Source organism: Natator depressus, chromosome 12, assembly GCF_965152275.1.
Source record: "Natator depressus isolate rNatDep1 chromosome 12, rNatDep2.hap1, whole genome shotgun sequence".
NCBI classification, from domain to species: domain Eukaryota; kingdom Metazoa; phylum Chordata; order Testudines; family Cheloniidae; genus Natator; species Natator depressus.
This window is the reverse complement of record NC_134245.1, coordinates 17678885-17692125: the sequence shown is the minus strand read 5'-3', so window position 1 is coordinate 17692125 and position 13241 is coordinate 17678885. Positions and strand designations below refer to the sequence as shown.

The window sequence follows — 13241 nt, the reverse complement described above, 5'->3', positions numbered from 1 at the left end:
GAAGCTAGTGGAAAATTTTGGCCTTCTTCGAGTTCCCACAATGAGTCATTGGCAGAATGAGGAATAGTAGCAAGGTCTTGTGTTCTAGCCACTGTCCCATAGAAAAGATACTATCTGAGTACTCTAGCCAGATGTTTTTGTCTTAAAAATATGAAACAAGTTTATTTGGAATGGACTGGCTTTTACAAATATGTAAAGTAATTCCTCTTTACGCTGCCAGAGGTAAATCCTCTCCACTGCTACAGCCTGAGTGAATGGCTTTTATGCAAGAGGCTTCTACAGCAGTCTGAGGAGAGGATCTTCCCTACGGGTTACCGAGCGGCAACAAAGCTCCTTCACAGCTGCCACTGCAGCTTCCAGGCTACAGTGACCCCTGGGGCTGCTGAACTCCTATGTGCAGGGAGGTATGACCAGTGGAACCAGATACTCAGGGTATAGGAAAGGAAAATGCCTTTTTAAATGTTTGTTCTGCTCATAACAATATGGGAAAAGATCTCTAATGTGTTGCAATATGTTACAAACCTCTTGTTTTGTGATCCTGCAGATGTATAGCCCCAATCTTAAAAAGAAACTGCAATCTGAATGTGTATTTTATTCCAGAGTTGTGTCTGTTCGTGAAATACTGATAAATGCTACAGTGGCTATTCTTTTACTTCCCTTTCTGCTTTTATGTCATTGTCAATACCTATCCTTCCCCTGGTGCTGTCGGCTGATGCCTGTCTCATAATTCTTTGAGTAACGGCATTAGACAAAAAATAAATTAAGTTCAAATAAAAGTGACAGGGTAGACTGTAGCATGATGAGATTATGATCTGAGTTGTGTTGTGGGGCAGGCACATATTTGCAGACTGGTGTCACTAATTGACCAATAGTTAATTTACATATTTTTTAATTATTCTAATATGTTATATACGAACAGAGAAAGGATACTGGAGTGATTTTTTCCCCTTATAGTAACGCTAATGAAAATTGGTAGTAAGGAATGTAAGTATAAAGCTATTTGGGGTCAGATTTGTAGAACTGTGCACACCATAAAGTGCTAAAGAATACGTAGCAATCATGAAGAATACGAGCATGTAGGTGCTATCCATAGAAATAAGAATGGGTAATTTTAAAAAAATACATGATATCGATGCTGGTGGTTGTAAAGATATTACTATAGCACCATTCAGAGGCCTATCTGAAATAAGTGGGTGATCCCATTTAGCTCCTTTTGACAAATTATTTGTATTATTTATATTACAGCAGCAATTAGACACCATTGTTCCTATCACAAAAACTAGCACCATTAATAGCACCAATTGCCCCCCTTGTTTGTAGGTCATCTCTGCAAAGAGGCCAAGGACGGAATTTGCATGGAGCATGCATTAAATTCTGTCCCTCTCTTAGGTCCTCCCTCCAATCAGCATTGAAAGAAGGCAGGTCAGTAACAAAGAAGCTCACATTGCTGTTTCCTATGTTGAACTTGGTTCTGGAGAGACTTCAGTCTCCAGGTCACTCAATCCGGCAGCAGAAATCATTGAAGCAATTAAGCTGGGAATATAGCATGGATAAGAGAGATGATGATAATTGCTGTGGTCATAAATAACAGAATGGATTTAAATAAACTTAATAAAGCTTTAGATAAGCATCCAGATACTTGGAGGCATGTCTAGTCTGAACAGTCCAATCCAGTTTTGCTACATGGTTCTATGCTACAGACCCCAACTTGCAATGCTGAAGCTTATGAGTTCCAGTCCCACTAGGGTAATAAACATTTTATTTATTTCTCTGTACCCATGTACCATTGTGATAGGTGCTGTACAAGAATATATTAGATGGATCGATATAACAGATGAACAGTTGGAAGTTCTCTCATCACTCCTTATGAAATCACTAGAAAGCTGAACTCTCGGGACAAAGGTGGTGAAGACAGAATCTAGGAGAATAAGAAGCTAAAGTCAATTAATCTTATAAGAGAAAATAGAACGTTATAACAATAGAATGGCTGGAGGGTAGTTGTATTCAGAGGAGAAGGAGGAAGGGTGTGGTGGAGTCAGTTGTCAAAGACGGCATGATAGCTGTGGCTCAGACAGTCAGAATAGAAGACAGCAGTCAGAAGTAATGCAAATACTGGGGCTGATCCTTGCTCATCAAAATCTCCTGCTGACTTCATAGAGAGTTTTGAGCATGTGAGGAATGTAGGCCTGGGCCCAATACTATAATGTTGTGGGAATGGTTTTATGGAAGCATTAATAAAAGACCCCAAAAAATTATGACCGGTGATGGTGGCTAATCATTTGTGTATAAGAACTGAGAAGGATGCAATACTCATGGTGAACTAAATAGCAAGTGGTGAGATATAAAAGTAGATGTAGAAATGATGACTAAGGCCTGGTCTACACTATGAGTTTATGTCAGATTTAGCAGCGTTAAATCGATTTAACCCTGCACCTGTCCACACAACGAAGCCATTTTTTTTGACATAAAGGGCTTTTAAAACTGATTTCTGTACTCCTCCCCAACGAGTGGCTTAGCGCTGAAATTGACATCACCGTTTCAAATTAGGGTTAGTGTGGATGCAATGCGAAGGTATTGGCCTCAAGAAGCTATCCCACAGTGCACCATTGTGACCGCTCTGGACAGCACTCTGAACTCGGATGCACTGGCCAGGTGTACAGGAAAAGCCCCGGGAACTTTTGAATCTCATTTCCTCTTTGGCCAGGCAAGCTCATCAGCACAGGTGACCATGCAGTCCCAGAATCAAAAAAGAGCTCCAGCATGGACCGAACGGGAGGTACTGGATCGATCGCTGTGTGGGGAGAGGAATCCATGCTATCAGAACTACGTTCCAAAAGACGAAATGCCAAAACATTTCAAAATATCTCAGAGGCCATGAGGGACAGAGGCTACATCAGGGACGCAACACACGTGCCACGTGAAACTTAAGGAGCTCAGACAAGCGTACCAGAAAACCAAAGTATCAAACGGACACTCCAGGACAGAGCCCCAGACATGCCGCTTCTACGCTGAGCTGCATGCAATTCTAAGGGGGGCCACCACCACTATCCCACCCCTGTCCGTGGACTCCGATGATGGGGTACTCTCCGCCATGGCTGAGGATTTTGCAAATGGGGAAGATGAGGAGGAGGAGGAAGAGCTTGAGGAGAGCACACAGCACACCGTTCTCCCCGACAGCCAGGATCTTTTTATCACCCTGGCTGAAATACCCTCCCAACCGAACGAAGCCGAAGAACGGACCTCTGGTGAGTGTACCTTTTTAAATATAATACATGTTATAAAAGCAAGCATTTTTTAATGATTAAGTAGCCCTGAGGACTTGGCATTCGTGGCCAGTACAGCTACTGGAAAAGTCTGTTAACATGCCTGGGGATGGAGCAGAAATCCTCCAGGGACATCTCCATGAAGCTCTACTGGAGGTACTCTAAAAACCTTTCCAGAAGGTTTCTGGGTAGAGCAGCCTTATTCTCCATGGTAGGACACTTTACCACGCCATGCTAGTAGCAAGTAATCTGGTATCATTGCATGACAAAGCCTGGCAGCGTATGGTCCTGGTGTTTGCTGGCATTCAAGCAACATCCGTTCTTTATCTCTCTGTGTTATCCTCAGGAGAGTGATATCGTTCAAGGTAACCTGGTTGAAATAGGGGAATTTAATTAAGGGGACATTCAGAGGTGGCTGTTCCTACTGGGCTGTTTGCCTGTGGCTGAAAAGAAATCCTCCCCGCAGTTAGCCACGTGGAGGGGGGCATTGGCGCTGAGCTGTTCGCATTTGACTAGCAGGGATCTTCCCTGATACCAGCCACGCGGTGTGGGGAGGGGAAAAGCGATCATCCCAGAGAATTGGATGGGGGCGGGGGTTAGTTTGGTTTCTGCTGCTGCACTTTAACAGGAAAACCGCAGCACTAAATGGCCAACTCAATGTGCTTTGCTTGGTATGGGAGAGGAGGGCACTGCTGTTATGAAGTTTGCAGAAGCCGAAAGACTATGGCTTACCATGGCCACCTGCAAGCCGAATTCTGTTGCCTGGCACTGCATGTGTGATCTCTAACACCAAAGCCGCAGGCACTCAATATAAGATGCAAAATGCGACCTTGTACCAAAATCACATGTGCTATGTAATGTGAATAGTGCTGTTCACCGTGAAAGAGTATAGCCATTGTTCTGTAAAATGTATCTTTTAAAATACTTCACTCCCTTTTTTCCCTCCAGCAGCTGCAAATGTGTCAAGCCTCCCTCCTCCATCCCAAAGGCTATCTCAGATAAGGCGGCGAAAAAAACGCACGTGCGATGAAATGTTCTCTGAGCTCATGCAGTCGTCCGGCACTGACAGAGCTCAGCAGAATGTGTGGAGGGACACAATAGCAGAGTACAGGAAAGTGGCCGATGAATATGAGGAGAGGTGGTGGCAGGAAGATCAGAGGAGGCATGAGGCAATGCTGGGACTACTGTGGGATCAAACGGACATGCTCCAGCATCTGGTGGAGGTTCATGAACGGCAGCAGGATCACAGACTGCCACCGCAGCCCCTGTTTAACCACCCTCCCTCCTCCCCAAGTTCCATAGCCTCCTCACCCAGACACCCAAGAATGCAGGGGGGAGGCTCTGGGCATCCAACCACTCCACCACGGTAGACAGCCCAAACAACAGAAGGCTGTCGTTCAAGAAGTTTTAAAGTGGCCTTTTCCTTCCTTCTACCCTCTTCCCACACCCCACCCGGGCCACCTTGTGAGTTATCTCCCTATTTTTATAATCAATTAATAAAGAATACATGTTTTTTAAATGATAGTGACTTTATTTCCTTTGGAAGCAAGCTGTGATCGAAGGGGGGAGGGTGGGTGGCTTACAGGGAATTTAGAGGCAACCAATGGGTGGGTTTTCATCAAGGAGAAACAAACAGAAGTGTCACACAGTACACTGGCCAGTCATAAAACTGGTTTTCAAATCTTCTCTGATGCGCAGCGCTTCCTGCTGTGCTCTTCTAACCACCCTGGTGTCTGGCTGCGTGTATTCAGCGGCCAGGTGATTTGCATCAACCTCCCACCCCGCTATAAACGTCTCCCCCTATTACTCTCACAGAGATTGTGGAGCACACAGCAAGCCGCAATAACAATGGGAATATTGGTTTCGCTGAGGTCTGAGTGAGTCAGTAAACTGCGCCAGTGACCCTTTAAACATCCAAATGCACATTCTACCACCATTCTGCACTTGCTCAGCCTATAGTTGAACAGCTCCTTACTACTGTCCAGGGTGCCTGTATACAGCTTCATGAGCCAGGGCATTAAGGAGTAAGCTGGGTCCCCAAGGATAACTATAGGCATTTCAACATCCCCAACAGTTATCTTCTGGTCTGGGAAGTAAATCCCTTCCTGCAGCCATTTAAACAGACCAGAGTTCCTGACGACGGGAGCGTCATGAACCTTTCCCGGCCATCCCACGTTGATGTTGGTGAAACGTCCCTTGTGATCCACCAGTGCTTGCAGCACCATTGAAAAGTACCCCTTATGGTTTATGTACTGGCTGCCCTGGTGGTCCGGTCCCAAGATAGGGATATGCGTTCCCTCTATAGCCCCACCACAGTTAGTGAATCCCATTGCAGCAAAGCCATCTAGTATGACCTGCAAATTTCCCAGACTCACTACCTTTGATAGCAGCAGCTCAATGATTGTGTTGGCTACTTGCATCACAGCAACCCCCACAGTAGATTTGCCCACTCCAAATTGATTACAGACTGACCGGTAGCTGTCTGGCGTTGCAAGCTTCCACAGGGCTATTGCCACTCACTTGTGAACTGTGAGGGCTGCTCTCATCTTGGTATTCTTGCACTTCAGGGCAGGGGAAAGCAAGTCAGAAAGTTCCATGAAAGTGCCCTTACACATGCGAAAGTTTTGGAGCCACTGATAATTGTCCAAAACCTGCAACACTATGTGCTCCCACCACTGTGTGCTTGTTTCCCAGGCCGAGAATTGGTGTTCCACAGCATGAGCCTGCCCCAATAACACCATGATCTCCAAATTGCTGGGGACCGTGGTTTTAGAGAAATCTGTGTTCATGTCCTCATCACCGTGCTTCTGTCGCCTCCTCGCCCGGGTTTTCAGGTGCTGGTTCTGCATAAACTGCACGATAATGCGCGAGGTGTTTACAATGGTCATAACTGCTGCGGTGAGCTGAACGGGCTCCATGCTTGCAGTGCTATAGCATCTGCTCGGGCAATCCAGGGAAAAGGGTGTGAAATGAGTGTCTGCTGTTGCTTTCATGGAGGGAGGGAGGGTTGACTGACGACATTTACCCATAACCACCCGCAACAAATTTTTGGCCCCATCAGGCATTGGGAGCTCAGCCCAGAATTCCAGTGGGCAGCGGGGACTGCGGGATAGCTACCCACAGTGCACCGCTTGGAATGGCGACACTTGCTACGGTATTGTGGACGCACACCACCGAATTAATATGCTTAGTGTGGATGCATGGACTCGACTTTATACAATCTGTTCCCAAAAATCGACTTCTGTAAAATCGGAGTACTTTCGTAGTGTAGACATGGCCTAAGATGGCAGCTGTAGTGATGGAAGGAGGGGAGCAGTGTAGATAGCGGAGGAGAATTGGAGTGTATCAGGAGATCTTCACAAAGATGATTTGTAAATATGTCTTGACATTTCTAGTCATTCAGGGTCCCTAGTCAACTACCATTCTATGTATGTTTACCCAAAGTCTTAGAGGTTGTCAGTTTTTGTAAATACAAGTGTGAATTTGTTTTCCACCATTGTGGAACATTTTCTTTCACCTTTATTCAAAAACACTTCCCCCAAGTGCTCTGCTTATGAATAATAAAGGATGTGTTTATCTATGAAATATAGCCCTTCTCTGATCCACTATAATTGATAATCTAGTCCATTTTTAGATCATTCACCTTAAAGGTGGTGTATGCTTTAAAGAGCACAACTATTCCAAAAAAGGGTCAGACTAATATTAAATTGAGGTGTTTGGGTCTTTTTTGCCAAGCCCTCAGATAGCTGTTAAAATGCTAACATTTTGGCTGAAGCATCCTTAAAAGGGTCTCAGCATTTTAAATGCTGTAATTGGCCAAAGGACTGTTTCTCTTGCAATCGCACAAAGCTCAGAGGACATTACTTGTGCACACAGAAGCATATCCAAATCTTTTGACTTGTTCCCAGAGTTTTGGCTCCAACGCTGCTATGAAATAGGAGTTGATTTAGAAGAGCATTCTGGGTATTGGCATGCAAATGAACATATTGAGCCTCCAACTTTGCTTCAGAATTTTTAGACCCATTAGTTCTAAAACATTAGCTTTTAAACTGTACCAAGCTTTCCTCAGGCCATGTGTGGTTTTGAAGCATGTACTCATCCTTAGGGTTGTTAGACATCTGGGGCTATGCTAATTTACACCAATTAAGGATCTGGCCCATTTACATGGAATTACTTTGTGTTGAAACATAGCTAATATCCATACAGCTGATCTACTAAATCAGACTGGCCCTTATACACTCTGCATCCTTGTAAACTGATACTAAGTCCAGTTTAAATGTTTGATAGGTTTTAGGACATAGCTCAACTGCTTCCCCTAATTCTTCAACTTTGTAGGCTTGATTTATAATAAGAAGCTGATTATCTCACAGTATACTCTTGTTAAAACCACAACGCATGTATTGGAAGCAAAAAACTGCTTTAATAATAGAGCCTACCCTAATCGGGAGCTCAACTGTAAAAGGGTGAGTGAAAGGTTATAAAATGTCACATTAACATGCAACCAAAAATGTTAATGGAAAATGGTGTAAAACGGAAACAAAGACGAATTAGTCCAAACAAAAAAAAACATGACAAATTATTTAAATCATGCTTGGTAAACAAAAAAGCATGGAACCAAAAATCCATAAATTGAAATTAGGCCTACTGGGAGACAAAATAATGAGAAGATAGGCTGTTCCACCCATCATTCCCCTTAGAGGTTCTAAAAATAAAAATAAAATAACACCCCACTACACCTTGGGGGAAAAATATGAATATGGACAAAGGCTACTGCTAGACTTGATGACAGAGATGGGGAAGGAGTGAGCTTCACCATCTTGGCTGCCATCCTCACCAGCTCCTGAAACCCCAGCCCTTCTTTATCCTAATCTTGTAGGATATATGGACCAGACCAGGCCAGAGACAGGGACTAAGATGACACCATCACCTCTACTAGCTCCAGCTGAATCCCAGCCACCACCCAGGATGTTCAGCTTTCTCTCCTTCCCCTACCCCATGTGTTCTTTTGCTTCTCTACCTTATTTCTTCTCTTTCCTATTACTCTTTCCTTTGGTCTAATAAAGTCTGGCTCAGCGAACCAGGACTGTATATTTTGCAACACTGCTGTAAGCCTGTGACAAAAAAGAGGGACCTAAAAGCAATGCCCTAATCAGTCTGCTGCTGGCACAAGTTTGCCAGGTCTCACAGTGGCTGATGAGACTGTGTGCTGGGTCTGTGTTTTTCCAGCTGCGCAAGTCAACACCAGAGACAGAAGCTGCATTTTCTACCTTGGCGGTTCTTTTCTCTTGTGTGTTTGTCTTGTTTTGTCTTCTAGGAAACAGGACCAGATTAACAGCAGTGACAGCTCCATCCCATCTCAACTAACTTTTTCTCTTTCCCCCCAAAAAGGACAATTATAGTCTTTAATACCATTTAAAAGACTCAACAAAGAAGAGGCTTTTTCTTCTAAAAATGCTCAATTTTTAAAAAAGGAACAAGGGATATTCCTAAACTGAAAGTGTTATTTGATACTTCATTTCAAATGCTTTAATTGATTTTCCTTCTTTTCTGAATCTTTAATAAAAGGATTTTTATGAGCTCTGTATAAGCTCAAAAACTTGTCTTTTTCACCAACAGAAGTTGGTCCAGTAAAAGATATTACCTAAAGCTTAGAGTCACAAAGTGGGTGGGTAAGAATTGTGTGGTGTGTGTAGGCCTGTTGTTTTAACCCTTATCTTTGATTGCTATATTCCTAATGACAAGTAAATGATCATCTGTTTTTGAAGAAGCTGTCCTGGGTCAAGCAAGTTTGTACGGTCACAAACTTAGCGAGAGGATTCTATAGCCAGACCCCCAACCAAGATAGGCTGGTTGAGACAAATACAGCTGGTAAAAGGGGGTATTGTAGTCTGGTGATCCAGTCTAAAGTGGGGTGAACTACAGGGTTCTGTTTGGGGAGAATTGCAGGGAAAGGCCTGGAAGGGGTGCCCACAGAAATTCTGGAAGAGCAATCTCAGGCGTGGCTCACCCTTGAACAGTAACAAGCCTATGCAGGCCCCGGGGTGGGAGAGGGATGGTGCTTTGGTGCTAGAGTCTCTGGGCTTGTCTAAGTGTACAATTCACAGTGTCTCCCCTAGTGAAGATGCGATATATACAGGCAAAAGAAATTGTTTTGTTGTTATAGTTAAACCACCTCCCCAAACTATACCAGCAAAAGGACTGTATGCAAAGCTAGTCCAACAATATCCTATGTTACTTTGGGGTGTGATTCCCCCCCGCCCCACACACACACACACTCCTAACCAACATAGATAGACTAGCAAAACTTTGTAGTGTAGGCCTGGCAGTAGGCAGGTAGAAGTTGCAGCGCCTCACTAATTCTGCTCCTGGGCCTTTTGTTTGGGTATAGATTTCCATATGTACATTTTGGAACAGGACAGAGTCCAAAGGTGAAATCCCAGCTCCATTGAAGTCAAGGGGAGTTCTGCCATTGAGTTCAATGGGGCCAGGATTTTTACCTCAAGATTTCTTGGGGGTGGACCATGATGAGGATTTCCTTTTGTCTTGTGACAGATTTCTGATTTCTGCTTGGATGAGGAAGTGTTCTGACCAGGATTTTGGGGTGGGAGTACTTCTTATGCTATTTATAGCTACTTTCAGGCCACTTGTAGAGTGCACAGTATGGCTCTTTAGGTGTGTTGGCATACAGTGGTGACCTGTGAGAAACCGAAGGTGGAATGTTTGGACAGAAGGTTTGGGGTTATTGCATCAGAGAGGTCAGTGGCATAGATAGTGATGTCTCTTGAAATGTTAGATATTGTGAACCTCCTCAGCACATCTCTATTAGCTTCTCTCCAAAGCCTTTGTAGACTGGAGGTTTACAGATTAGCAGGATGGTTACGTTAGTCCTGTCTGTCAAAGTGGCATAGCAGGACTCCTCTTAACTGATTTTTGTGCCAAATATATTCCATACACCTATAAGGGATATTTGTTATGGAGGAGAGAGATTTTGATTGCAAATATGCAAATGCAATCTGGGCTCTGTCAAGATGGGTTCTTTCCTTCCCATGCACCATCAGCAGTTGCATCATCTCACACAAAAGACTGGTCTAGACATGAGTAACCAAAGTACATTACATCACAAACCACACCACAGTGAGTAGCAGCTAATTTTAACTAGGCAAGAATCATTCATATTACGTGCTGGTAGTTGCTGACAGGGTGAGGAAAGTGAGAGAGTTATGAATGAAGTTGCATGCACACAGAATAGGCTCAGATTCTACAATAAAAAGTGTGGTACAAATGTCTAATTAGATTACATTGAGTTAAATTAAAATAGATTAGAAGGCATCTGCAAAATAAAGGAATGATAAACAGTAATTTCTTCAAAGAACTATGAGAATATACACTAAATCAGCAAGAGGGCAGCTCGATTAGAGATGGCACTGAACCATAGTGAAACTTTGTGATACTTTCTTTCTGATGAAGAGGTCTCTACTTGAGCCACAAGTCAAGCCTCCCTAACTATCAACACCAGAGGGCCTAGTTAACTTGTGTAACCATCTTTAGCTAAGCAGCTATGCCAGAGGTGGGCAAACTACGGCCTGCAGGCCACATCCAGTCCATGGGATCGTTCTCCCCGGCCCTACCCCCACTTTGCTCACCCCTGAGTTATGCCATAAACAAAGTATGAACGAACACACACACACACACACACACACTCTCTCTCTCGCTCTCTCTCTCCTCATGGCACTGGGTACCGGTGCCCCAATAAGAGGGTTTGAGTTAAATTTAGAATTTTATTATTCTTGGAATGCTCAGATAAAGCTTTCATCCTACTGGTGCAACTCTAGCATGAGAATATATGAAACATTGCTGTTCGGGAAGGAACACAATCTTTTCATTTTGCATCATGCAAGCCAGCTATTAAAGCTGAGCTTAATTTTATACATTTGTATTGTACATTTATTAAGGCTTTGTGGGATATTGCAAGTACAATTCCTATTAGTAAGTGCTAACATGCAAATACTGGGAATTGCTGAAAACACTAAATAGGCTATATACAAGTTTTAACGAGAGGCCTATATGTCCGTTCATTTATAATCCTTGTCACCTTTTCTTTACTCGCCTATTATTCAAATAATGAAGTTTCTCTTGATGCATATTTCCTCACTCTTTCTGTTAAATATTCTTCTGTAGAAACTGGAACACAAAGGAGAAAGCGTCACTGAGAAGGCTTTGTTAAAATTAAAGAGCTCAATTTTTGGAAACTTAAAGGATATTATTGATACTGACCAGTGGCCCTCAATGGAAAAAATAAATATGACAAGACATTCTTGTGTCACATGTGGAAAATAGAGATGGTGATAACTTTTTCCAGAAAAAGAAGAAAGACTAAAGATCCTAAAGAAAGCATATTGTGGTGGCTGAGTTTTCCTGGTCAGTTACTGAAAGAACTTGGTGCTCTAGACAAAAGGAGTTCATTGGGAACAGATAAAGGTTGGTGGTTCCCCTCTGCATTAGCTTATTCTTGGATAATAGGAAAGAATCACAGACCCATTGTGTCACCTGTTTATTTTTTAATTGGAAAGAAAGGCTCCTTATTTCAAATATATTGGTAAAGCTGAAGAGATGCTAGTCTCAACCTTTGAGGAAATTGATTCGTTACACAACATACCAGTGTCTGCACACACACAGAACATGACCTAAACAATCAGACCAGACAATGTCAGATCAAAAAGGAATTTATTCAACATTAACTGCAGTGGCCATTTTCAAAGTTAAAACAGTGATGAGAGTGCAGGCCATTGGTGGCGGCAGGCTATACACCCCCATTGCTCACCTTCATACATACCAGTGGTGTAATATCTGGGACAAGAGGAAAAAAGGAACATGTCTTCCCCACATCATGTTACTATATCATTGATGCCCCCCCCACCAGGTCTTCTGCAGTCTTACTACTAATCCCACACAAAGGGCTTCACCTGTGGACGGCACTGTCTTGAGAATGTGATCAGTGCTCCATCCACTGGTGGTAGAAACATTTCCATTATGGTGGTGGAACCAGTCCAGCACTCCACACTGGTGACAATCACTGGTGCTTGACCTGGGTAGCAGCAGTGATTGACTGCTGGCAGAGAGTGCTCATATTATTTACAGTAGTTATGCTTTGTGTTAGTCATAGACTCACAGAAACATAGGGCTAGAAAAGACCTTGAGAAGTCATCAAGTCCAACCCCCTGCACTGAGGAAGGGCCAAGTAAACCTAGACCACCCTGATAGGTATTTATCCAACATGTTTTAAAAGAATGCTCCTGGGGGCATTCCGCATCACTGTGCATGCACAGAATTCATGTTCCCGGCAGATTTCTTTGCTTCGCCGCAGAAAAATGACTTCTGACGGGGAAGCCAAGGGAAGCCTAAAAGATTGGTCATGTACCCCTCCCTAGCAGCACAAGCAGGTGGGTTCGGGTGCCCAGAGCAGCCGGTAGAGATGTAAATCACCACTGGCACGGGGTGGGGCTGAGCAGTCATGCATTTGGGAGGAAGAGAGACACTCTGTCCCTCTTGCTCGCTAATGCAGCACACTTGGTGTGGTAAGGCAAGGCTTTGGAGTGTTTCTGAGGTAGGCATAGAGCAGAGCAGAGCAGAATGAAGCAGCCTGCCTGCTTAGTGAATTGTTCCCATTGTCTTTGTGAATTCCCCCAGGAGTATAAAACAAGTATAAAAGTTAAGGCCCTTTATATTGCCAGAGTGGTGTAAAGGACAGTATGGCCTTATAAATGCTTATGGTGCTTTAGTGATTAGAACTGGTCTACATTACTGGACTGAAAGAAATCCTGATCAAAATGTGCTCCGTGAACTCTTTGGTACTTACCTTTCTGGAGATGGTCAGTATAAATTGTGAGCTTGATTCCCCAACCCTCACTTGCTCTTCAGTTGCCTATGATGTAACACTTAGCATATGACTGCATATATTTGTTGACTAATAACTAGAAA

General features: G+C 43.6%; 2 long non-coding RNA genes across 3 annotated transcripts in view; one reads left to right on the top strand and one right to left on the bottom strand.

The window, feature by feature from the left end:
• The window catches only part of LOC141996842 (uncharacterized), a 185241-nt gene extending 181008 nt beyond the window's left edge, over positions 1-4233 (top strand). The window contains exons 3-4 of the long non-coding RNA XR_012641621.1: positions 2705-3245; positions 4215-4233. This is a non-coding gene — a long non-coding RNA (uncharacterized LOC141996842). The remainder of the gene's footprint in view (positions 1-2704; positions 3246-4214) is intronic.
• Positions 1-13241, bottom strand: part of LOC141996841 (uncharacterized) — a 209182-nt gene that overhangs the window by 181890 nt on the left and 14051 nt on the right. The window lies entirely within an intron of this gene.